Source organism: Helicoverpa armigera, chromosome 12 (genome assembly GCF_030705265.1).
Source record: "Helicoverpa armigera isolate CAAS_96S chromosome 12, ASM3070526v1, whole genome shotgun sequence".
NCBI classification, from domain to species: Eukaryota; Metazoa; Arthropoda; class Insecta; order Lepidoptera; family Noctuidae; genus Helicoverpa; species Helicoverpa armigera.
In genome coordinates, this window is record NC_087131.1 from 11,346,433 (window position 1) to 11,371,187 (window position 24,755).

General features: G+C 35.5%; 1 protein-coding gene and 1 non-coding gene across 2 annotated transcripts in view; one reads left to right on the forward strand and one right to left on the reverse strand.

The window, feature by feature from the left end:
- The window catches only part of LOC110374324 (centaurin-gamma-1A), a 235,305-nt gene that overhangs the window by 90,734 nt on the left and 119,816 nt on the right, over positions 1–24,755 (reverse strand). The window lies entirely within an intron of this gene.
- On the forward strand, positions 8,076–8,147 carry Trnah-gug (transfer RNA histidin (anticodon GUG)). The gene has a single exon. It is a non-coding gene; the product is annotated as a tRNA-His (tRNA).

A 24,755-nucleotide genomic window follows, 5' to 3' on the forward strand; every position in this document is an offset into this window, starting at 1 on the left:
CTATCTCAAAAACTATAAGAGATACTTTGATCAAACCAAAAATCGTTGAAAGAGTTAATTAGCATGCATCACCTCTATTTTTTTTAGAATTTTATACCCCGTAGTTATAAAAATAGAGGGGGGGGGACATACTTTTTACGACTTTGAGAGCTGATATCTCAAAAACCGTTCACTTTAAGAAAAATGTTTTTTAGAAAACTTTATATCATTTTAAAAGACCTTTCCATTGATACCCCACACGGGTATGTACATCGAAAAAAAAAATTTCATCCCTCAGTTACATGTATGGGGCCCCACCCCAATCTCTTTTACTATTTAGTGTCATATTTTTGTAGCGGTTCATACAACACATATTCCCATCAAATTTCATCACTGTAGTACTTATAGTTTCCGAGTAAATCGGCTGTGACAGACGGACAGACGGACAGACGGACAGACGGACATGACGAAACTATAAGGGTTCCGTTTTTGCCATTTTGGCTACGGAACCCTAAAAAACGCTTAAAACATGACAGATGGTTTCCAAAGGCAATGATTTCAAAATACATAGTTAATTCTTAAACATATTTAACATGTTGACTGTATCATGAACCTGGACTGTTTTCTAAGACGTAGTGATAACAGAATTGGAAGAGAAGACCTCATTCTGAAACCTACCTGATAAAGGAAATCTACTGAATCTATCAAGTATGGAACATAAATAAATGACTGGACTGTATTAAATAGCCCTAAATAAAATAAATAGACCATTTAGTTAGACATTCCTAACTACCAATGACACAAAGACGAGCACACAATAATAGAATAGATAATCCACATTAGTACCACAACAATTTATCCCGTAGACCGTAACAATCCGATCCAGACAATACAACATGAACCAATAACCGTGAACGGAGATTAACTAACACAAACCACAAATGACAATATTTCCCATCACTCATAACGACATGAAACGTCAAACTTAAACTTGACATTGAGGGGACCGACAATGAACCCCCAATTAAAATGTATTTAGAAAACTAATCCGTATAAAAAACAAGATGTCTGCCTATAAGAAACACGCGAAAACATCGAATGATGTTACCCTTCAATTGTACATGGATATTTGCATAAGATTTGCAATAGTAACTTCAGGCGTTGATGGAGACAAACACAAACCTGAAATCAACCCTGTTGATCTTGACATAGAGTTCAAAATTGATGGTGATTTTTTTGCGAAAGATGAAACATTAAATTCAAGGAACAAAGCTACGCTAATTGAAACTGACAGATGTTATGGTGTTACGTCACTTGAACATTATTATTGGTTGCACGGTTATTGCTTGTGTGAATCATGAAAAAAATTGAGTGCCTCGTAATTATTCATGGTGATACTCAAAGAAGTAATGAGAAGTTTGCTAAGCATTGAGTGGTAGAAGCAAGAAATCAATTTAAGCAAAATGCCAGTGTTGGAATATTAGACCTTATAAAATATAACTAATTATTATTGATGTAGATGCACACTAATACTAGTAAAATGAAAGGACACAATAAGGGTCAGGTATTGAAGAATGTATTCTTCTTCTTTCGTGTCGATGACATGTCATATGAGACTACACTGAAGAATGTATTTAGAGTCTATAAAAATTAAATATCTAAGTAATATTTGGAATACCGGTTTAATTTCCACAAAAACCAAAAATATCTGCAGCCATATAATCGAATTACCCAAACACATTAGTATATCAAAAAGTCGCATGAAAACCATAAAAATCGGATTTATCATCCCAAAAAGCGACATCTCTATTGTAGAACATAATAAAAAACAGCTTATAAATAAAAACGTCACCACAACTAAAATAAGATCCCACAAAATTCGCACAAAATAGAAAAAAAAACTAAATTTTGCTTTCGATTGGGAAAAAAGTAGTACAGACCCTAAATTGCAAGAAGGGACACCCCTGATATATTTTTTATGCAATCCAAGAAGGGTGCAAAATAAAGTTGCAATTTTAAGACGTTCCGATTGGTCAGGAACCGTTAGGGGTGACACCCAAGAGCAAAGGGCGTGAACGAGGGTCTGAGAAAAGATTATTAAATTTTGAAGATGTACCCAGGGAATAAAGACTGAGAATTTATTTGGGTAAAACTGGATCTAGACTATGTAATGATATTAATACGGAGCCATGTTTGGAATAATAAGAGATTTACCTTAAGAGAAAATTAAATATTCTGATCGAAAGATGTTCTTACATAAGGCACAAAAAAACGCTAATAGAGCCTAGCTTCTCGCTAAAATAAAATTTATAAACGACAACGAAAATAAAAGACAGTAGAAATAAAGAAAAATATGATCAAGAAATGGAAAGGAACAATTGTGATCATGTAACAGAAGATTGAACCACTCATGACAATTACCATGCTTCTTCAAAATTATAATTTTATTTACTTTGCATCTAACACAATAAATAATTTCACGTAATTATCACAATAAAAGGAAACAAGACGGTGCCGGCGAATAAAAATAAAGGAAATCTCTACTTAATTTGAAATTAAAATAATCCTTTTCTCGCAAGAAAACAATAGAGGTCATAAATCAAAATATTTTTACGGACTACAATGACGTTACGGCATGCGCGTACGACGACGTACAATAGACTTTCTCAATATCAATGACATTAGACGGAGTTATCAAAGGCGTTAAACAAATTTATGAGCCGTAAAACCCATTAGAATTATTCGTACACAATAAATCATAGGAAACGTATGGTTGGCCTATGGTAACAGTATAATTTCTCGCTACTAAGATTTGGTTATGGGTCGTTTGGTAAATTGATAGAATTGGTGGTGCGAAAACGTATGTAACGCACGATTTTTAGGGTATCGAAAAGAACGGTTTAGTCATGGGCAGTAATAAAATGTCAAGTTGGAAGAATTGCATGATACCATAATTGTTAGTTCAGAAGTTATGACTAAAGATGCTAAGAAACCAGCAGCCGTAAAAAATAAGATAGTACAATGAGTACGAAAGCAAGGAGAAAAGGAGATAACGAACAATAAATCTACACTTCAGAATACCAGGGAAGCAAAAAGACCTCTTTGACCCAAAAACTTCGAAGCTTCAATCATAACACGTCAAAAGTGACGTCTTCAACACAAATGCAAGATGCAACGGACTGCAAACAATTGACAATAGGACTGCCGACAAATATCACGACCGGACAGATGTTGTAGCTGAGATTTTACTTGAAAATACGAATAATCGGCGTGCGACTAACTTCCGTGTTGCAAGACCGGTTTTTGGTGTTAAAAATAATGTTGAACATTAACAATTGGCTACTTGGGAACGTTTGGATTGTGAGAAAAAAATCAGTCTGACGCTGATACCAATTTGTTTTATTCGTAGAATTAAATTGTGTTTCGTTAAAGGTTTTTGGAGGTCATTTAATCCATATGTTAAGTCAAATTGTCGCGACAGGATTAAGGATAAAAATAAATCGCACATAACAAATGAATAGTCGTCTGTTAGCGCTGTAATTAATGAGTTTTAACTTTTAACCAACATAAATGTGATCTTATGAAAATTCTGAAATTCATACAAGTAAAATATATTACCGCAACACTTTATCTACTTAATAAGGTACAGTGTCGAGTGTACTCGTATTGGGTGTACAAATCATAGCAAGACTAATTTTAGCTCTGATAAGCACCACTTATCTTTCATTGTATTTTATTAGTAAGTTACATAGCTAGCAATTTAGTTAATGTATTGACGAATAATAGTCTTACTCTCTAGTTTTTTTCTGGTACAGTCAAGAAGTTTTTCAATTAAACCGACTTCATTGTTCGAAAGACTTACGTAAAGGTTAAAAAGATCATAAGCTTATTCAATTAAATTGTCAGGTTTCACAATTTATAAATTTCTAAGCCGTGACCTGCTTCTGCCAATACAATATTTAGCAATATGATTATCGATAATGCTATTAAGATTACAATCCAACTCGTTTGATCTAAACAAGATAAAATCGTTGAACAAAGAAACTTTCTCAACTAACAAAATGTTCTAAACGTTATGAAATGTTATTGTTGACCTGAGGGTTGCACCCTTTCTTGTCTTACCCTTTCTCGTCATGTCATGACAATGTCAGAATTTGCAACGTGACAAGTCACGTCAGAGTAGAAATGCAATTTGATGAGGTACGAATGAATGCAGCGAAGCACGTTCACACGCCCTGGGTTGTCGATCAACTTGCAGTGTATCAGTTACTTCCCTGATAGGGTCCGTAGCTTCAAACAAAGGTGAAACAGGTGAATGTCTGGAATTAAATGTAAGAGTAATAAGAATTTTATTTCCGAAGTGTGTGATATTAGTATGCTTGAAGTGTTCGTTGAAAACAGCAACGGTGAAAGCATTCACACTAGTGATTCTGATACTATCTTAAGCGGTACAAAAGAGGCTGAGAATGGATCCAAGATTGAACGGATTCTGAATGCACAATATTAGTACTATGTAACTTCGGATCGAATTGCAATGTTCGTGAAAACAGACTACTTTCAATTGTCGAATTGGAGTTGCATCCGTAAAATTAACGATATACATTTCATATAATGTCCAATAATTATTATGCTTCAAAAATGTTCTCACAGCCTTACAAAACCAAACATTTTGCTCAGCAAAAAACATGATTAAATTCTTGTCGACTCAAGTTTATTTTCCCAAACCTTTATAAAATTGGGGCGCATTCTTCTTATTTAAAGAATTTGCAATAAACAAACCCAACCTTAGCTCATCTACTTATTATATCAAAATCTATTCAGAAATCTGTCATCTCATCAAATACATGTCTTATGTTGTTTCCAAAAATACTGTTTGAACAAGCTCCCTGATATTCAAGACTCTGATGTACATTATCATCTACAATGTTATTTGTATCTTCAAAGAATTTTCCATGGTCTTTATTGTCTTGACTTAAGGGTTCATTTTCTTTGGCTCTTGCTTTTTCAAGTGCAGCTGATACTGGTGTTATTTGATCTAATAAATCGCTAGATAAAGTAGGGGGCTTGCGGTATTCAATGGTGCTATCGAGTGAAGAAAAATAGGCGAAATCGTAAATATTGTAACGTTATAGTTTGCCGTTTCCCGGAGTTTGGAGATCGTAAGTTATGTTTGCATTGCATTATAAGTTGGGAACTATAAATAAACGGTTATATCATGTTACAGAGTCGTTCTCGTTTTTGGAGAATTCAGGAGCTCTTTTGTTTGGATTCCGAAGTAATTCAACGTGAATGGTTTGTTCAAAAAATTTTTGCGTAATACCTGGGTATATAACATGATTGTTATTCACAGACATGCTGAAATTTCACAGTCAAGTCGGTATAAAAATTAATGAAATCGAGAAGAACGTTAACTAGCAAATCCTACTTATATTTATACATAATCCACATTCATCTGATGAAATATCAATACCTACGTGCCATTATTTAAATTGCAACTAATCAAATAAAGGATAAAGGAAATTTACCTAGCTCAAAAAAAAACCACTGCAATACTTTTAGTAGCAAAAGTAAATAGATACACAAACGTACTACAATATCTCTATTATATTAACTGCATTAGAAAGGATTACATCAACAAAAAGGATCAAACCAATTGTCTACTGTCGCTTGAGGGCAAATAAATTGTTAACTGACGCATAAAAGATTTAGACGCGTATCTCAACTTCAAAGGGTTGATCCCTAAGACAAACTACCAGTTAAGGATGTGCCAACAATCCAAGTCTATAAAGCCCCCAGTTCACATTGGCCTGTGATGGGCCAAGCTTTGCAATGCCCAATTGTAGACCACGATCAATTGGTGTTCACACTTCGGCGCATGGCATATTGCTGCCTGGCAAACCACTTGCGATGGACGTCGAAGTAATTAAGGCTGCGGCTATTTATTTGTGTACTACACTACTATATTTATATTACTATTTTATTTGGCCCATTGTGTAAACACAACAGGCCACGATGATGTGTGCCGAAAAAACTTCCCAAATGCACGCCAACATTGACAATTGTCCAACATACACCAATACCCCATGTACACATTGGTGATGGCGTGTATTGGCCACGCATGGGCCAATGTGTACTGGGGGCTTGAAACTTCAAATAAATCCGAATTTAAATTCGGAACACCGTCTATCTTAAGTACTCTAGTCTATTCTTCTATTGTTGTAAAACAGGAATTGTAGCGAAGAGGTCATGGTCATTCTCTATGGTGTCCACGAAGGTTGGCGTGTTTTGTCTAGTTTTTGTCAAGCGAGACTGGAGTTCAGAAAAAAGGTTGTCACGATGAAGAAATCAGAGTACCTATGATAAAGAATTGAGTATGGCGTAACGGTAGTCAAGGAATTGTTGTTGTTTCGTAATTTTGTTAACATTTTATCTAGTTGTACTGCTGCTAAGAATATAAAACATTATACAGCTAAGTAAACCATGTTTCCATGTTGTCAAGAACAGAGAACCGATATCGAAATAGACTACAATTCCATTTGCATACAACGCTAAAGTTATCTGCTAGAAGTACATTATGCTGTTAAATAATTGTTGCTTAAAATGATACTAACAATAGAAAAACTTATTCCTATTAATCAAATCGTAACTTCCCAAAATCGATTAAAAAATCGAGATCTCGTCAAAATCGACCAGCATAACAGTCTTACAAGAATGAAGTTGTTTTCAATTCAAATAATAATTCTTATTAGTATTACAAGTTGAAGTGTATGAATGTCGAACAAGCCGCCAAACTTGTTCCCGTAACGAATAATGATAATGATCCCGCATTTATAATGATATATTTTATTAGAGCATTGTGGACCAAACAAGACGCGATGAATAACTCCTTCAGAAAAGGGTTGCTGACTAAGAGGATATGGTAACTGGGTATGAGGATGTAAAATATAATTTTGTGTTAAAGCAGATGATTTTATTTGTATTATTTGGTAAGTATTTTTTTTGTTCAGCTTCTTGTGTTCATTAATAAAGAATTAAGTAAAAGAAAAATCGGCATTTGAATCTTATAAGAACCCCACTCTAACAAGAATGTATATTAAAAAGTACATTGGTATTAGGTACCAGACAAACTGAAGTAAGTATTGTAGCAGCAACTCTTGGGTAAGCATATAAGCGTAATGAGCATTAAAAAGTCATTAAAGTGATTATTCGGTGTTTTAGTTTACTTTCTGGTCAACTACCTATGTCCCTTTTCTGCAGCTACCAGAAGAACTTGGGGAATATTTTATAATCCAAGCACAACTAAGTTCGTAATAAATATTAAAACAAGAACAACATCAACATCTTTCACGAAAACCGTGAAAATTACAATTCAATTTGGCATCACGCCCAAATTTTAAGCCACATACCGTATCTTGAACCACAGCAGTGGAACAAGTCTTATAATCCGGCTAGTTAGCGCACCCAATTTGAGACCGCCAAGGGTCGATGCTTACGCGCAAGCATTGTTCCCATTCATTGAACAACGTGCAAAAAATATGTCAAACTTCCACTGGCATGGAACGGTCAAATTGTGATTTATCTCAGTATAAAAAGGGAGATTTCAATGTTTCTTGTGTTTGGGAATTGAAAGCTGATGAGAAGTTTGCCCGTATGTAAGTAGAGGTGCTTTGTTGTAGAGATATCATTGGCTTACTCCCCTTCCAGGTATCTGTGGAGATCTAAGGGGGAGGCCTATGTTCAGCAGTGGACGTCCTATGCCTGAGATGATGATGATGATGATGATGATGACTCGCCTTAGTATGTGATGTGTTGAGATCGACGTACACCACCGCCAAATGTTTGAAGAAATTGGATGTTATGGCGAAAAAAATCTGTATTAATTACCTTTTTTTTTTCGTTTATTATCTTAAAGTGCATAAATAACTAAAATAACGATACATTTGTTGCACTTTAAACATTTTACAAGCTCGCGTAAATAATCTTAAAATTATTACGTGTCGATGCCAGATTACACTACAAATCAAATTAATGAGAACCGACGTCATAACAATATGATACCAATAAGCTATTTCGCAAAACCATTCATCGCTCCGGTAGCCGTGATCGTCTAGTGGTTAGGACCCTACGTTGTGGCCGTAGTAACCCAGGTTCGAATCCTGGTCACGGCAGTGTACAACACTGTCATGGCGGAGTAAATCTTTTTTTTTTCAATTTTATCTTTTGTTCACTTCTTATTATTCTTATTTACACCTAAGGCGATTATCACACTGCCCCGCATGATGCAGCGTAGTGCGTGGATGCGTTTTTTTCCGTTGTATGGAAATATCTCCGTTTGTATGGAAAACACGCATAGTCCAACACACTGAAAATGCATCCACGCGCGTTCATGCGGATCACGCACATACATGCGGAGAAACACGCACCCCCGCGCGTAGGTGCGGGGCGAGACGCAAGGTATGGCACACTGAATCCCGCAGTGACGCGCGTGATTTTGAATGGGCGTGATGTGTATATTTGAAAATGGAACTCGATGAGAGCCGTCGTGCGTGAATTAACAAAACGCACCTACGCGCGTGAGTGCGTGAAAAACCCGCACGATGATGCAGATCTGCACTCCCGCAGGAACGCACGTAGGTGCGTCGCCACGCAAGATGCAGCGTGATGCGGGGCAGTGTGAAGATCACCTAAATGTTTCAATCATTTACAATTAATTTGAACAATTACATATTAACAATTTTCATATTACTGTCATGAGTTTTAGTGGCATCTAGCGGGCAATAGCGAAACCTTGCAAGCTAAATGATTTACTATAATTATCATAGATGGCGCTGTTGCTTCCATTCGACTTTGTACTACCGACAACACTTGAAGCTGTGTAAACGGACTCGCTACTCATCGATAGATGGCGTTCTTAAACATTTGATGAACTTTTACACTAGATGGCGTTACAAGTTATTGTTATGAAGTTTCATAGAAAAGCATGGAAAGCGTTGTATGTAGTGGATAAGTTACGAAAGTTTGCGCCGCACCTGTGTTGTTCTATGGGAAGTTTGTATACAATACGCTGCAATGTAATTTTATTGTTAACCACATGCTTTGCTCTAGATGTGAATAAGCTTTTGTTTTGTATGAAGTTTGTTAGTAGTTAGAGGACACCCGTAAGAAAGGTAGTTGAATACTTGTAACTGAATTGCGATTTCTGGTTAAATTCCGAGAGACAAGTACCTGTCGATTTATTTGATAAATACAGCGAAATATTCTATAAAATAGTTATTTCCCAGCAGTTGTAAATAAGCTCTAAATATTCTCGGAACTAATAATTTTAAATACGAGTCATTGAATAACTTAATTGCATTTCACGACGACAATATTTCACTTGAGAGGACTTCATAAAAAACTTCACGGAACCACTGACAGGCTGTAGCGACTGTAAGACAGCTTTGAAGATCGTTTATCAAGACATTAGCCGACTTATATTGAAACAAGAGAGATAACAAGCATATTATCTGTGAACTTGAGAACCGGAGATAATTTCCTAGTACTAATTTGATAGTGTTGTTAAAGCCTGAGTTTGCAAAAAACCTTCAGGAACTATAACAAAAAGATCATATGCTTGAAACATCTTCTTGTAAATAAACTAAGCAGAGATATGGATAAGGTTGCGGAGGAAATATAAGTATAACTCGGAGATAACGTCCTCCTGCACTCGGATTAGATGTATCTGTGTTCATTTGTTACCCAATTTGTGCCGAATTTCAGCCCATCTCCTAGAATCATGATTGAGAAACAGCAACAACGTCCAAGCATATTCATCATCATTTCACATTCAGGTATATTTGTATGATTTTCCTTGATGATAATATTTTTCTTTCCTGGAAAAACCTAATGCCATTAGAAATAAGCTGCAGGCTATTCTTTGTCCTTGATTCAAACGTGACTTAGGAACTGGGTTAGCAGTGAAAGACCAATTGTGTGTCTGACCTACTAGGTACGCTTGTTATCTGTAGACTACAGAATAACATGTAGATAGGGCACGTAATGAGCGGATGAGTAATTTGTAGGACATATTCATATTATCCGCCCGTGATTTGTACTATGACGACAATAATTTTGGGATTAGTAATTAACTTGTCACCCAGTGGATACCACAAGACGGCCACCCCAGACGAGGAAGGCCCCGTAAAAGATGGCGGGACGACCTGGATGTCTAAAACCCCGATTGGTAGGAACAATCGAAGGATCGAGAGGTGTGGAGACAAAATGGAGAGGCCTTTACCCAGTAGTGGGACACAAGTAAGGGCTAAGACAAAAAAAAACTAGTGTAAAAAGGACGCAGTTCTGTGTGTGTGCCATTTTTATGACACTTTCGCAGTATGTTACTTTGATAATGTAAGGTATTTTTTCTAAGTTATATTTACTTTCTCAGTACATATATTTTGAACACAATGAAAATATCTGATCCGCCTTGATCAAATTAACGCTCATTCCATCTCTGTGTGAGAAGAGGCCTGTGTCCTGCAGTGGGACAATAAAAGGACTGATGATGATAGGCAGCTTATTTTCGATATATTAGGTAGCATTTGACACAATATTCATTTCCAGAAGACATTGACAAAGAGATTCTATATAACAAACCATACTAATAAAATACACGGGTCTACCTTCCTACTTATTTACGACTTTGTATGGACTACTCTAAGTATTCCCGTATCTACTGAATCGATAAAAATATTTTGCCTCATTATGTGCGAGTGTCATTGGCACATTTTATTCGGGAACGGGAAGGAATTTTCACGGGACACAGGTGAAACCACGGAACACCTATAAACACTAATGGACCAAAATCATAAACTTCAAACATCCTGAAAAAAGCCACAGAAACCTTCATTGCTTTAACCTATTAAGTTCATTAAGTACAACTCTATACCTTCTTGAAAGACAAGTGCTGTTGTGGGCAGAAGTTAGTCATCCATGTTTACTTACTAAGTAACAAAGTACTATCGAAATGCATCATTATGTAGATAAGATGACACACTGACACCTTAACACATTATTAATTATTTATAGCCGTGTTTACTATCCATTGTTATTACGCCTTTAGTGGTATAAGAATGGGCATAGGTGGCGCCACTTGAGCGATGTAATTGTCATTATTCATTTGTGATAAATTAATTACATTAAAAGGTGATGAGTTAATGTCACACTTTGGTAGATAATGAGTATAATAATATTTGTACATTGTTTTTTTTGTTTGTTATGAACAATCAATTGTATCAATAACAGCTGTGGGAGGGTGAAATAGAGTGAAGTATTGAAGTAAATAAACAACGAAAAAAATCTTGAAAGAACCATAAGAATCTTTAGATAACAATAGAATACAGAACACGTGTCCTATCTATGGAACACAAGGCTTTTCTTTAAATAGTCTACGAAACAAGACAAAGGTTTAGCCATAGAATATAAGTACCTACCTAAAGTCGTCGCGTGTCATAAGTTTTGATTCAACATTTCACGAGACTCATGAATTCAAACAAATGCGACATAGACTTACAACTTATTACAATGATCAGAACGCATCGTCAACTGTTTTCCGCATATTTTTTAACGTTTCCCAAAAAAGAAGAGATTTTTTTCTTCCTTAAGTTCAGCGGTAGGGTTAAAGATTTTCCTATCATCATTATAAGCCCCCCTAAGTCAAAGGTTCGTAGTTTCTCACCCCCCGGGTCAACAAGACTAATTGGGGTGTTCCGTTCAAAAAATCGCATTTTAAACCAGAATCGGCGTTGGTGAAAGGTTTCGCCCCCAATCTCTGCTCAGCTTAACCCTTGTGAATTGGGGCGGTGTGAAGTTACAATCAATATTATTTAAATTGTATGAAAAATGCAGATATCAAAGGAATAGAAGAAAATGACTTGCACGGTGGACTGAGCTGCAGAGGGTATCAAACGTAGATGGTGTGTTTTCTTTGTACTAGCTTTTGTCAGCAGATTCACTCGTGTCCTGAAGGAAACACCTGGATAAAAAAAGCTTATTCCCTTTATCGATAAGTGGTAAAGAATGACCAGTAGGTTCTGAGGTCAGCGCGTTCAAGCATGCAAACAAACTCTTTAGTTTTATATGTAGATAACTTTAGCATAACAAGGTCTTTAATTCCAGCAATACATCCACTAATCTTTACACTCTTAAAGACTCCAGCCTACAAGTAAACCTAAAGATGTATAAAAAAGAACAACAGCATCAGAAAACAGCCTCCTAGCAAGTAAAAGGTACCTATCTCATAAAAAATGGGAACAAATATAATGACCACCATAAAATGCTTTGATACCCTAAGTTTTGCAACCAGAAATATCTACTGAACACCAGAAAAATAAAGTCTAAAAATGTAATAGTACCAGCTATTTTAGTCACGACTTCACTTTAAATTGTATTCGACCACCAAATTTAGTAAATGATCACCAACTCTTGACGACCAAATTAATGTATTATTTTTGCCTAAATAAGTCACTGTGATTGCCATAAAATGTAGGCTTATTACCAAATAAAGTATTATGATGCCATATTAAGTTATGTGTCCGGCTTGCAATGCATGCGTGAGTGTCAGTATGCCGAGTGACAGGGGAAAATGGAAGAAAATGACATATTGCGCCGACGCCAAGTAAAATTGGGAACAGGGCAGGAGAAAGAAGAAGAAGAATGTGTTTCTCAATACACTCCCTCGAAAACACACTCTTATCGCACTGTTTAGAGGCATGCAATAGACAATTTTCCACGCTAGTGCAGGAAAAGGGTCCCCATAATGTTATTACATTTATTTTATCAGGCCGAACTTATTTTTTTGGAGTCAGTTTACTTAAACAGGATAGCAAGATGTAAAAACTTTTTTGATGATCATTTACTACTTTTGGTGATCATTTACTACTTTTGGGATAACAATGATTTATTTGGACTCATTTTGCTTAAATAGGATAGCAGAATTTAAAAACTTTGGTTATAATCTTACTTTTAAAAGGTGGTTTAATTTTGGTGATCATTTACTATTTTTGGCTTACGCATGATTTATTTTGGAGTAATTTCACTTAAATAGGATAGCAAAGTGTTAAAACTTTGGTGATAGTTTTACATTAAAATGCGAGTTTAATTTTGGTGATCATTTACTATTTTTGTCTGCTGTTTGTTACTATATCTGGTGATCAGTTAAACATAAGCCATAAAAAATCCCTAGCTAGGCCATTACTTTGATTTACGCTACAAAGAAACAATCTGCCTGAACAAAGTAAATGCTGCATAAATTATGCGTAATCGCAGTATGTTGTTCATACTTAATGTTGTTCGGAATTAGATCCGTTTGGGCATCGTTGGGAGTTTGTTATGTATCTTCATTATACCTTAGTTTAGTATTAAACGATCAATTTGGAAGTACTGTAATTGCTTTTGCATTTGTATCTGAAGCTATTTTTGTTTGTCTTGGATTCATTTTAGTGCTATGTTGTTAGACTGCTTTCATGTGCGTATTTTCCGATCTGTATTCGTGCGGCACCGCTCGATCGAAGCCCGCTCGGTGCGAAGGCCGGTGCATAGGAAATATTTTGTACCAAAAATAAACTTGGACTTCTGGCGGTTACAGGTCCCTTACACAGCAATGTTTTAGTGAGCCGTTAATTTTGCCGGTCTCGTTAATCAGTTGAATGTCAGTGTGCACATTGCAACGAACAGGTATCCAGCTAGTATCAGACCGACTAAAGTTTGATTCTGAGCCACTATCAGGCAACTATCGATTGACAGTTTAAGCTGCAGTCTGCGGGGGCTCTAAGTCACATATTTCAGCAAGAAGGCCTTTCGAGATCTAGACAACTCACATTACTAGCACAAAAGAATACACGATAATCTAAATACAAACAGATATCACTATTCTATCCATACATATACACTAGAGGGCCTAATTAACCGAGGCAGCATCGGCCGCTATAATTACAATGTATTTCGGTGGGCTTCGGCGTGTGTTCGTAATTGTGGCCTGCCAGGGGCGAGTTTGTCAATCACACTGTCATTATAGCCCTTTGTAGTGGCTGTGGTGATATGACAACTATATTATTTTGATATTGTAAATACTAATATTTTTTGGAGGTATAAAAGTTTCAGATATGAAGTTATTTTACAGAATTCTATGTAAGTATTAATAGGTAAATATTTGGCGTTATCTAACCTGATGTTATGTACTATTCATCGTGTCTGGCTAGTAAACAAAAGCCCATAATTCATTATTTACTTGAAAACATTGAAATTTTTTATCTGTAAAAAGAAACTTAATTTCCGCTGCGAAAACATTACAACGAGAATTAAATACTAATACGATTAATATTTATACTAAGACCGAAACAGAAATATCAAAGTTAACAAATTCTTAAGAGTACATATTTACCCTCCACCCAACCTCCCGAATGAACGTAGACTGCATCACTTCAAAACTTTACCTGTAACAAAAAGCAACCATGTAAAAAATATTTACAAAACTCCACACAAAAAAGCAAACGATAAGCCTATTCGTTTTAATTGAGCAAAAAATGCCTAAATTAAAATTTGAAAACAATAAACGTTTTTTTAATAACTCGCTGGATATAAAAATATTAATGGAAAGCCGGCTTCGGGAACAGTAGCGAAATAAAATTATATTCGAGGTCGAAAAAATATCAGCGAGGCAACCATGAAGGCAAATGATTATTTTTTGCATGGCAACACATTGACCCACTTTTAAGGGTTACAATGGGTAAACCCTCTTGACATAAAAAATCTCGATAATGCCTCTAATATCAGCAGTCTCTTATTTTAGGGAACCAGACATCAACATCTTTGGCAGACGTTACGGGAAGTCAGAAGCCAGAAAAACTGACAACCAAGCCTTACCAAGGGAAATCGCATCGCCCAGAAGGAGGCCAGAGTCCCCCTATGTAGAACATTGGGTACTCAGCTGCATCCATATAGACTGGAAACAGACCCCGACATAGTTCGGAAAAGGCAATCCAAAAAAAGGCAAGGCAAAAAAAGGCCTGGGAATCAATAAGTATCTTTTTTTCTACCGGGCTATGGCTTAGTCAAAATACTAACAGTATATTGATTAAGATATAGTAGTCAGACAAGCATACAAAGGTTGTCTGTGAGAGATCGCTTTTAGCCTTAAGAACGTCCATTATGTCACCAACTTTTAAATCTTTAGTTATGTATTTTAATTGGTGTAAATGTATAATAAAGAATATAGAGGTATTTATCTATCAGACAAACAGACAGACAAAACAATTTGTAGGAACACAACACAGCAGACGAACCATGCCATTGTACATTTGTCGCCCGGGTATACACGGCTTATTTGCATATTAATTTTGAGCGCTCGAATTTGGGCAACCGCATGTTAAACGTATAGGAAACAGGTGGTATGGAAGTATGGCTTGCTACTGGCAATCATGTCTGTAGTTACATTCATTAATTATTGATCTATTAAATAATTATCGCGATAAATTTTTGATATCCTAACAAATATGTAGGTATCAGAATGTATGTCACTCTAAATTGCTGAGCTGGTTCGGAGGAAATATTTTAGGCGTTGATTTTACTTGGTCTACGCCTTGCATTAAACCTGTCTTGTTGACGCCAAGTACAAGATTTAGTTTTTTTTTTTAATATAAATATTAATCACATTGAATTATCTATTTACCCACAGGTGAAAACTGCATGGGAATCTGTCCAGTATTTTTTAAGCACACAGTGACAAGTAGGTAATGTACTCTAGTAGTTGCAGGTAAAACCGCAGGATCAGCAAGACTACAATAATTTCCCCAAGGATCAGGCAGAGGCCTGCTACATTTCGCCAGTTGATTCCTATGTAATAGGGGGCGGGATCTATCAACTTGGCACAAGTCCAAGTACTGAGTAATTCTAAGTGAAAAATATACCTTGCTACTTTTATTTCGACTACTGATAGAGTCGGAAATAACTAAAAAATAAGTGGTTGTTAAATTACAATAGCGAAAGTAATCTCCTAAAAATACCGGAACTCTCACGTAAACCAAAGTTCAAAGGTAATGGTGGCATTACCCATGCCATAAAAAGTATGGGCCCACATCATAAAATGAAATTATGGTGCATCTCATAGAAACAGAGCATCTACGATATTGTTATGACAATACAAACAGTCGTGAGCCACTAGAGGAGTACCAAAAGTAAGTAAAGCTAAGAAAAGCAGTTACCACATTACCTAATTCAAATCAACTAACTGAAAAAACAATAAAACTGAACCAAAACGGCATAACTAACGAGTTTCCCTCAACCGTACGAAAACAAATAAAATCATCTGAAACTCATAACATTTCAATCTTTGGCGGATCAAAGAAAACACCTGCTTTGCGATTTCATATCAAGAAAGGATAAATTTATTCAATTCCGTTGGTTTGGGGCCGCCCTTACGAGCCCTTATGAGCTTTTGATAACTGAATGTTTTTCCTCTAAGCCGGATCTCACACTGAAACAAAACACGGTACGGTGACGGTACTGTTTCAAAACCGGCTATCATTTGTTTCATCATCATCATCATCAGCCTATCGCAGTCCACTGCTGGACATAGGCCTCTCCAAGTGCACGCCACTGAGATTTGTTTAGTTGCTTATAAAATGAGCTTTAAATATACGCTTGTATGTATCAAATTCATTAAAGGTTAAATCAGAATTAATGACAGCTATTTATTGAGTCATTTATCAATTTATCTTTATAGGTTCTCATATTCAGTTAAATTGCGGGAGTCAGGTAAGCATAGAGATAGAATGGAAGCTGACTTCAACATAGTTGGGAATAGGCTAGACAAATGAATGATCATTAAAACCACTGAAGAAAAAAGCCTGGTTTCACATAGCTTGTGTAAAATATTTATTTTTGTTTTCTCTGATGAAACTGGTATTTTTCCAAAGCCTAGAACTGTTTATTTAGGCTAACTTTGTTATACTGATATTATTTGTAAAGGGCCGTAACAAAAATATCAGATTTATGTCTAAAAGCCATTTCGTAAGTAATTCTGTTTGCTAGATCTTTTTATGTTACGTTATTTGTAAGATTAAATTGTGTTAGCAAAATAGGTTTACGTTTTATTTTTCCAAATGTTAAGTACATGTTTCACTTGAATATTGGCTTTGCCTTCAAAATTATGGCAATGTAATTGTGATGTTTGAATATAATAATAGATACAAAATAACATCGTATTAAATACTTTGAAACATATGTAAATATACCATGTCTAATTAAGACCCTGCTTTTTGTGGAGGCAGCTGAAAAAAATATATTTTCATCATTACATATTTAACGTACTTCACCTTTTAACGGCCCGTTCACACATGGGAGTCCGTTTTACTGGTACGTTTTTAACGGATACGTCATAAATTTATGCGCTGTTCACACATAGGCACCGTATAACGTTCAACGAATCCGTCATTACTGGATGCGATGTGTGAACAGAAAACTCGCAGTATACCTCAAAATCCTCCATTAGAATAATGCATATTTCGCGCCAACCTGCAATACTTGCAGTATTGTCTTTGTATTTATCCAGCGTCTTGTCCCAAAGGACTGGCCTATCTTCCACCAAACTAATTAACATTTCCTTGTCTATTAACTTTTCCTACTCCTTGGTTGACATGGTTGATCAGTGATTATAATAATTATTACACACAATGCACGCGCGCGTTCTCTAGGAATCTACAATAAAAAATGTGAGTCAAACAAAACCTGTCGTGTCGCATCACTCCCCCTCCTACACCCCGCACACACCGCCCGCCACGCACACAGTATCTATCCGTTAAAATTCTACGTATCCGTATATTTTTACTGTTTCGTCGTCCAGTATTCGATGACAAAAACGGAATGTAATTTTTTTACGGAACGATATTTTTTACTGTATACAGAATACTGTGCCATGTGTGAAGTCACTCATACAACTACATACGCCATCCACAAAAAAAAAAACGTACACGATAAAACGGAACAGTAAAACGGAGACATGTGTGAACCGGCCGTTATTCGTCAATTTTAACTACACACCCAAAAATATACCTTGTCTATATCCTACCATCCAAAAAAAGCAAATCAGCGACACCATACTAATAAAATCACATTTCCATAGGCACCCCTTCATAAAATCGTATGAATATTTCCCTTACACATTGAATTCAGAGCATGCAGGCAATTATATCATCTACCCTATTACATGCAAATTCTATGAGTACCTACGTCACGGGATTTCCCTAAGGGCACGATCTTTGCGCACTGTTTAAGAGTATACGGCAAACTTTTAATCGACCGACAGTTTGTTCCTACTCATAAATCTGTAATCTCCCGAGCCTTTTTCCCAACTATGTTAGGGTCGGCTTCCAGTCTCACCCGATGCAGTTGAGTACCAGTGCTTTACAAGGCGGCTGCCTATGACCTATGAAACAGACTAAAAACTTTGAGTGGACTCAAGATTTTCTTTATCTTTTATTTGCCAACTGTCGGGCGACTTTTTAGTCTGCAGTGTGTGGGTAGGTACTGTAAGGGATCTTTGCGCACGGTTTAAGGGTTAAGGCAAGGATAACTATGTAAGGAAACGAAGATGTGGAAAGGTGAAGAATATTCTTCGTATTTTTTTGAAGAATGTATATAGATGTGTTTAGTTTTGTAAGGGTAGTGTTCTCTATCATTGTTCTAATACATTAACAGCCAGTTTCTTCATCAAAAGTAAAACTCAAAGTAACGTCTAAAGCAAAAGTAGGTAACGTTCAAATTCATTTTTTCTATTAGTTTTGCTGTCACTTTAGCCTTGAAAAAACGAATTTGACCGTTACTTTTACTTTAGACATTACTTTGACTTTTACTTTTGATGAAGAAACTGGCCGTTAGTCATTAAAGGTACTGAAATAATATTAAGATACATTAGCTTACGTTGGCAGTTCCATCCACGTCCCATGGGGATTACTCTAGGCAGCCTAGTAGTTTGACAATTACCTAAAGATTTTTTTACAAGCAGATATGGTATTCTTTATTAGGATTTTTGGACATACTAATTAAAATATGGATAATTCCTCGGTAGAAACTAGTAAACAACCAAATAAATAAATATTTTAACAGAGACAACTTGCTTGATAACCTGTAATCTACTTAACAGATTATAACAATGAGAAATCATTACCGTAATGATTAATTCGATTATGATCAAAGTCAGGCTGGTTTCCACGCCAGATAGCTTCGGTAATTAGAGAATAGCAAATACATTACATAACACACGCCTATTATCTCTCATAAGATAATCATATGGCTTAGAATAAGTAACTGCAACTTCTAATATATGAAATCCCAGTATCCAAAGGTATGAATTTTCTTCGTAAGACAAAAAATGGTAAAGGTATGGCTCGACCTCTCATACTGTCAAGTTCGTAGAAAATCATAGTTCGTAGCATCTACGCCTAGCCTATACCATGATCAAATTATTTTCAAAGGATTAAGGCTACATTCAAGCCACACATCACACATATTCCATAATAATTCCATAATAACGATTTCAAACCTAGCACTCCTAATGTGAAATTAAACAGCAAATAATCCAGCAAATAAAAATTCAAACCTCTTCAACCAGTCAAACAGTCAAGGCTTGTATTCTGGTATCTGACAACGGGGTCAATAGAATCAGGGGTCAGTTGTTGCCTTATTGCATAAAATGCAAAGTTACCGCAAAGAGACAACGGCTTTTGTCCCAGTAACAAAATTACGTTTCGGAGTCCGTTCGACTCGACTTGAGATTGTCCTCGGGGCTTTGAAGATTCACGTATGTCTTCAGTTTATAATGTTGTTGGTCTAGTAAGTTGATGAGATTTCACAAAAGAAATAAACAAAAGATTGATGCTCTATTTTGATTAAAGCTAAATCTAGCAGCCTCTAGTTTTGACACACGTCCTGATATACTTATAAATAAATAATGTTATTAACTATTAATTAACATAAAACCAGTCACCAACAAAATGCAATATACACACAGTATTTCAGGAACCATGCAAATTACGGGCACACATAACCTTAACATCAAACATCAAATTAACCAAACAGGTACATTAAAAAAGGCTATAATTAACAGTTTTAAGCTCTTCATATAACCAGTCATTAAATAAATCTATAGTATTTCATACACATAATACATGTATAAATGCCCCATTCATTACAATTTATAAAAATCAGTCCTAAAATCTACACAGCTAAGTATACATATAAAATGTTCGTGTTGAAAATAAAGAGTAGCGTTTCCAGTAATGATAGTTTGATAGCCCTTCATAGCTCTGTGACAACTATAATTTCTATTCCATTTATTATACAAAAACAAAAGGGTTCAGTAGGAACGCTTACAAATCCCTGTAATTACATACACTTTCAAAATAAATGATTCGATGGAAATTGCGTGTAATTGGTCGAATATTCTTAAAGACTTTTTTGTTATTCAGATTTCTTTTTACGAAGGCTTTTTATGGTTACCATAGTGACAATATAAGGAGCAAGTGTGTCTCATAAGCTCGTGTAGGTGCTCATAAGCTCTTACACTTCTTAATAAAACATTCAATTCAATTATCATTTTTGACAAGATTTTATCTTAAAAAAAATGATGGCTTGAAGTCACATTGTCGTAGGAAATGATTTGTTTCTACTAAATAATTTTTACCTTAAATTATTGTATGTACATATGTTGTACCTACATGCATGCTCATGTGTACATTTACATACACGAGCAAGGCATCACTTTAACGAGATGAAACATCAACACTTAATCATTAAATCAGTACGGAACCACACCAATACATGGGATATACCAGTAACAATAATTGGCGCTCATCCGAACGGCTGTCGGCACGCATCTCATTGTGTTTCAACCTTCATGGTTCGATGCGCCGTGAAGTACATGCGTACTGTAGTCGCGATCTATGTGGTTGTATAGTGAATTGTAGGCATAAGGGATACTTTTGTGAAAAAGTTTCTTATATAAATACTTTACTTTCTGTATATATTTGTAAAATAAACATTGAGGTTTTAGAAAAAAGGATACATAAAGAAAATCTTTCCCTATATGCTCTATATTTTTGTGTGCAAAATAATTGATTATTTCCAATAGATAAACTTGGTTTCAATTAGAAGTCTTTTTCATCATTTTTTTTTTGTAGTTGATAAACAAATTGACACAGTGTGAAACAAAAACTGGTCTGCCCATTTTTTTGTTAAATACAAGTATATAACTAGTCTTACGTAAATGAAATTGAGCAGATATTGCAAATCAATGCATCTATCAATTGCCACAAAATATAGTTTCAATTATTTTAATGGTATCGTACTAAAAAAACAATACAATTAAAATCAGAAACAACGATCTCGCGTGTTTATTTGTGTTCGCAGTGAACGAATAAAGTGGGATACATTCACTGAAATACGTTTATATCCAATATTATTGTGTTACACAATGATTGACATTATTTATTCCGTTTCAGGATATTCACATCACTACTTGTCATTCACTTGAGGAAATGTATAGAGCTGAAGCTTGTGTAAAATTTTCTACAAAATATATTCTTCACTGCTTGTCAATCAATGATTTCTTCATATACAAAATATTTTCATCATTTGTTTGTCAACTATTGTTAAATGGCAGGCAGACTAATTTTTCAACGGCTGGTCCGATCATTGTGATGATTTTAAGTGGGCGAAAATTAAAAGAGCAAATACAAATGAGTAGTTTTATAAAAACATGTCTAAAAGTTACATCTTACTACTCAAAAAGATTACTTGAGACTGTAAAATTAACTTATGTATGCATGTAACATACACCTACAGTATTTTTAGTAATTTAGAACATGAATAATCTTCTTCAATTAAGACAAGTTTAGTGTATCCTGCTTGAACAATTAACCGTTTCCCTTAAACCCAGCTCGTTACGGTGTTAATTATTTTTACAATTTATTAGTGACTAGTAGTTTCCTGCAGTTTCACCCACGATCTCGAAGCACTACTTCACAGACCTGAAAACCTAAATATAAATGCTTGCAACACGCTATGCATAAAAGTAACTTTGCAATGGCGATCAATAGGACTACAACTTTTGGCTAAGGTCGCCGAAAAGTAGTGGATGCGGCTTGCTGAATTCCCAAACAAAGTGACCGACCTCGGGGGAAGCCATTTTACAGCAGTGGACGTCTTTCGACTCAAACGGCTATAGTAATTTTACTAATAATGATAACCCTATCTGTATCCCAAAATGAATAATTCGTTTCAAAGCAAAAATAATTCCTAAAAATTCTCCCAAATATTATCAGCTCTATAAAAGTCCCCAACCCTTGCAAAGGTTGTGGCTCCGAACGATCCCATTTGTTCCATTTACCATATGATTGCGCCCCGGCGCCGCTCGCACAATGCTACGGAATTATCTGAAGCGTATTTAGATTCAGGCTTCGTTAGCTGTCTATTGCGTTACGTACTTACATGAGGAATTGAGGAATTTCAAGGGATTTTGTATGCAGGTTTGTTGAGTATGTAGTTGGTAATCATTGGGTTTGTGTATTTTCAAGCAATATGCTTGCTTGTTATCGTTTCTTCTTCAAATGTGAATTAAGTTCGTGAGGTGAAACATGCATTGATGGATAATGCATAGGTATTAATTGAAACGTGGCAAAGGTAAGGACCATGAAACAGTTCTTATTGGCATGTGTTAAGAAAATTAGTCAACTAGACCTTAGCAAACCACTTTCAAGCGTGCCAAGCCGAAAAGAAGACCTATTAAATAAACAAACCAAAACAAAACACATAACAACTTCGAAATCGCACCGCAGTATCATCAGCGTGAAAAATAACGAAAAAAAAGTAAAAGTAAAAAAAATAAAATAAACATTCTGAAAGAAAAATAACGAAATTTTTCAGGTACGTTATCTTGAAGAGAAAGAAAATCTCACAAAGGAGATAGTATCCAACAAATAACAATTACTTACTGGAGTTGAAAAAGGGAGAAAAGGGCCGGTGTCAATGTCGCTTCGATCCCTATTCTGAGGGACGATACTGAAACGATATTTACTTAAGCAACGGCTGAAGTTTGTTTTGAGAATTGTGCGATGCTCATAGATGTGTGAAAATTGCTCATGTTTACGTTTTTACCTGACTATCAAGTTGTGATTTCATGTTACCTAAGTAAAATATTGTTTTATGAGAAAAGTAGTGATTCCAAGATTTCATGGGTTTTCATTTGTTTCGTATTCAACAGTCTAGTTATTATGGGCCTTGTACCAGTAAGTCACCACTGCCTGTAAATCATCGTTATTAGAAATATAATTGGATTCCAACCCTACTGTTTACCCTGTCAATCTTAGCTCATTTACAGGGTGACAATGCTTTTAGTTCATATCACTATCAATCTTCAAAGAGGACGGTAGCGTGTCTCCCTTTCTGGATATTACACGACACCCTACTTTAGTGTGAATCTGTGGGGTACATTAAATATTATTAGTAAATAAATGAAACTTCTTCACCGTGTCAAAACTTTGGATATGAGAAATACGTTATTTTATGTAGGTGAATAAATAAGTTTAATATTATTCAATCCGAATAATTTATATCAGATAACCATACATATATTTTGTTATATTATATTGTTATTATATCAAGGCATTCTTCTACTTTTACAACTTTGACGGCATCGACAAGGAAAATGCCTCCGATCCAAAATATCGTAAAATTCTCGTTTGTCTTAACACCACCTAACGATAAGGTATCTTCGATGAGCCCCGAAATTACAGGGTAACTGAAATTAAATGTAAATACCTTAAAAAATTGAGTTTCTTTTGTGTACCTTAAAATGTTGTTTGGTCCGATGTTAATTAGAGATAGCTGCTAACCGCTGAGGATGTTCCTAGAGGGTGAAATGGGGGTGCAAAATGTTTATTCCAATTATTTGCTGTCGTTTCTCATAATTATACCTTTTTTGAGCCTGCGAAATATGAGAAATGCTTGCGTCATTTGTTTATCTTGAATACAACACGTTTTTGAGGCTAGCTTCTTTGATAGAATAGACGTAAACCTATGTAATACCTAGTTTGCTTCTGTCTCTGTCAATTATTTGAAATTTACCGCGAATATAGTGATGAAACGAGGTCTGATTCAAGTTAGGTTTAATTTCTAAAGTCGCTACACAGAAGACACCTGTCTCTGGCACCTACAAATATAATTTATCTTCTAACACCGAAAGCGTCTTACCCGCCGTAAGCAGGTAGGTATGTATGTCAATTAACTCTTGCTTTCTGCCAGAAATAACACGTATGATGACAGTACTTATCCTTAAGGTATCAAGGAGGTTTACTACTACAATAAAACCTCCTTTCATATACGACGAGAAAGTTCCAGAACCAAGTCTGTGTTCTGTACTTCCAAGGCATGTTTTCAGCGAACGCAAAAACAAAAGTTCTGTTTTCATAGCTTAGTAACTTTCGCGTTTAGAGCACTGCTTTTACTTAAGTGGTACCTAGTATATTTTTGTGATGTAATTAAGTAATTTCTTAGTTCATTTGGTGGATTTATTGAGTTTTTATGACAGTCGTTTTGACTAGGATTGGGTGATTTGAAGAATACTTACCGTTTGTAGTAATAGGGAGAAAACTTTACCAAATTAGGTAATGCTTAGATCCGGACAAGTTAAGAATTTAAGATATCTTTGAAATCTCAAATTAAAAGCTCCCAGTATAAACGGGAAA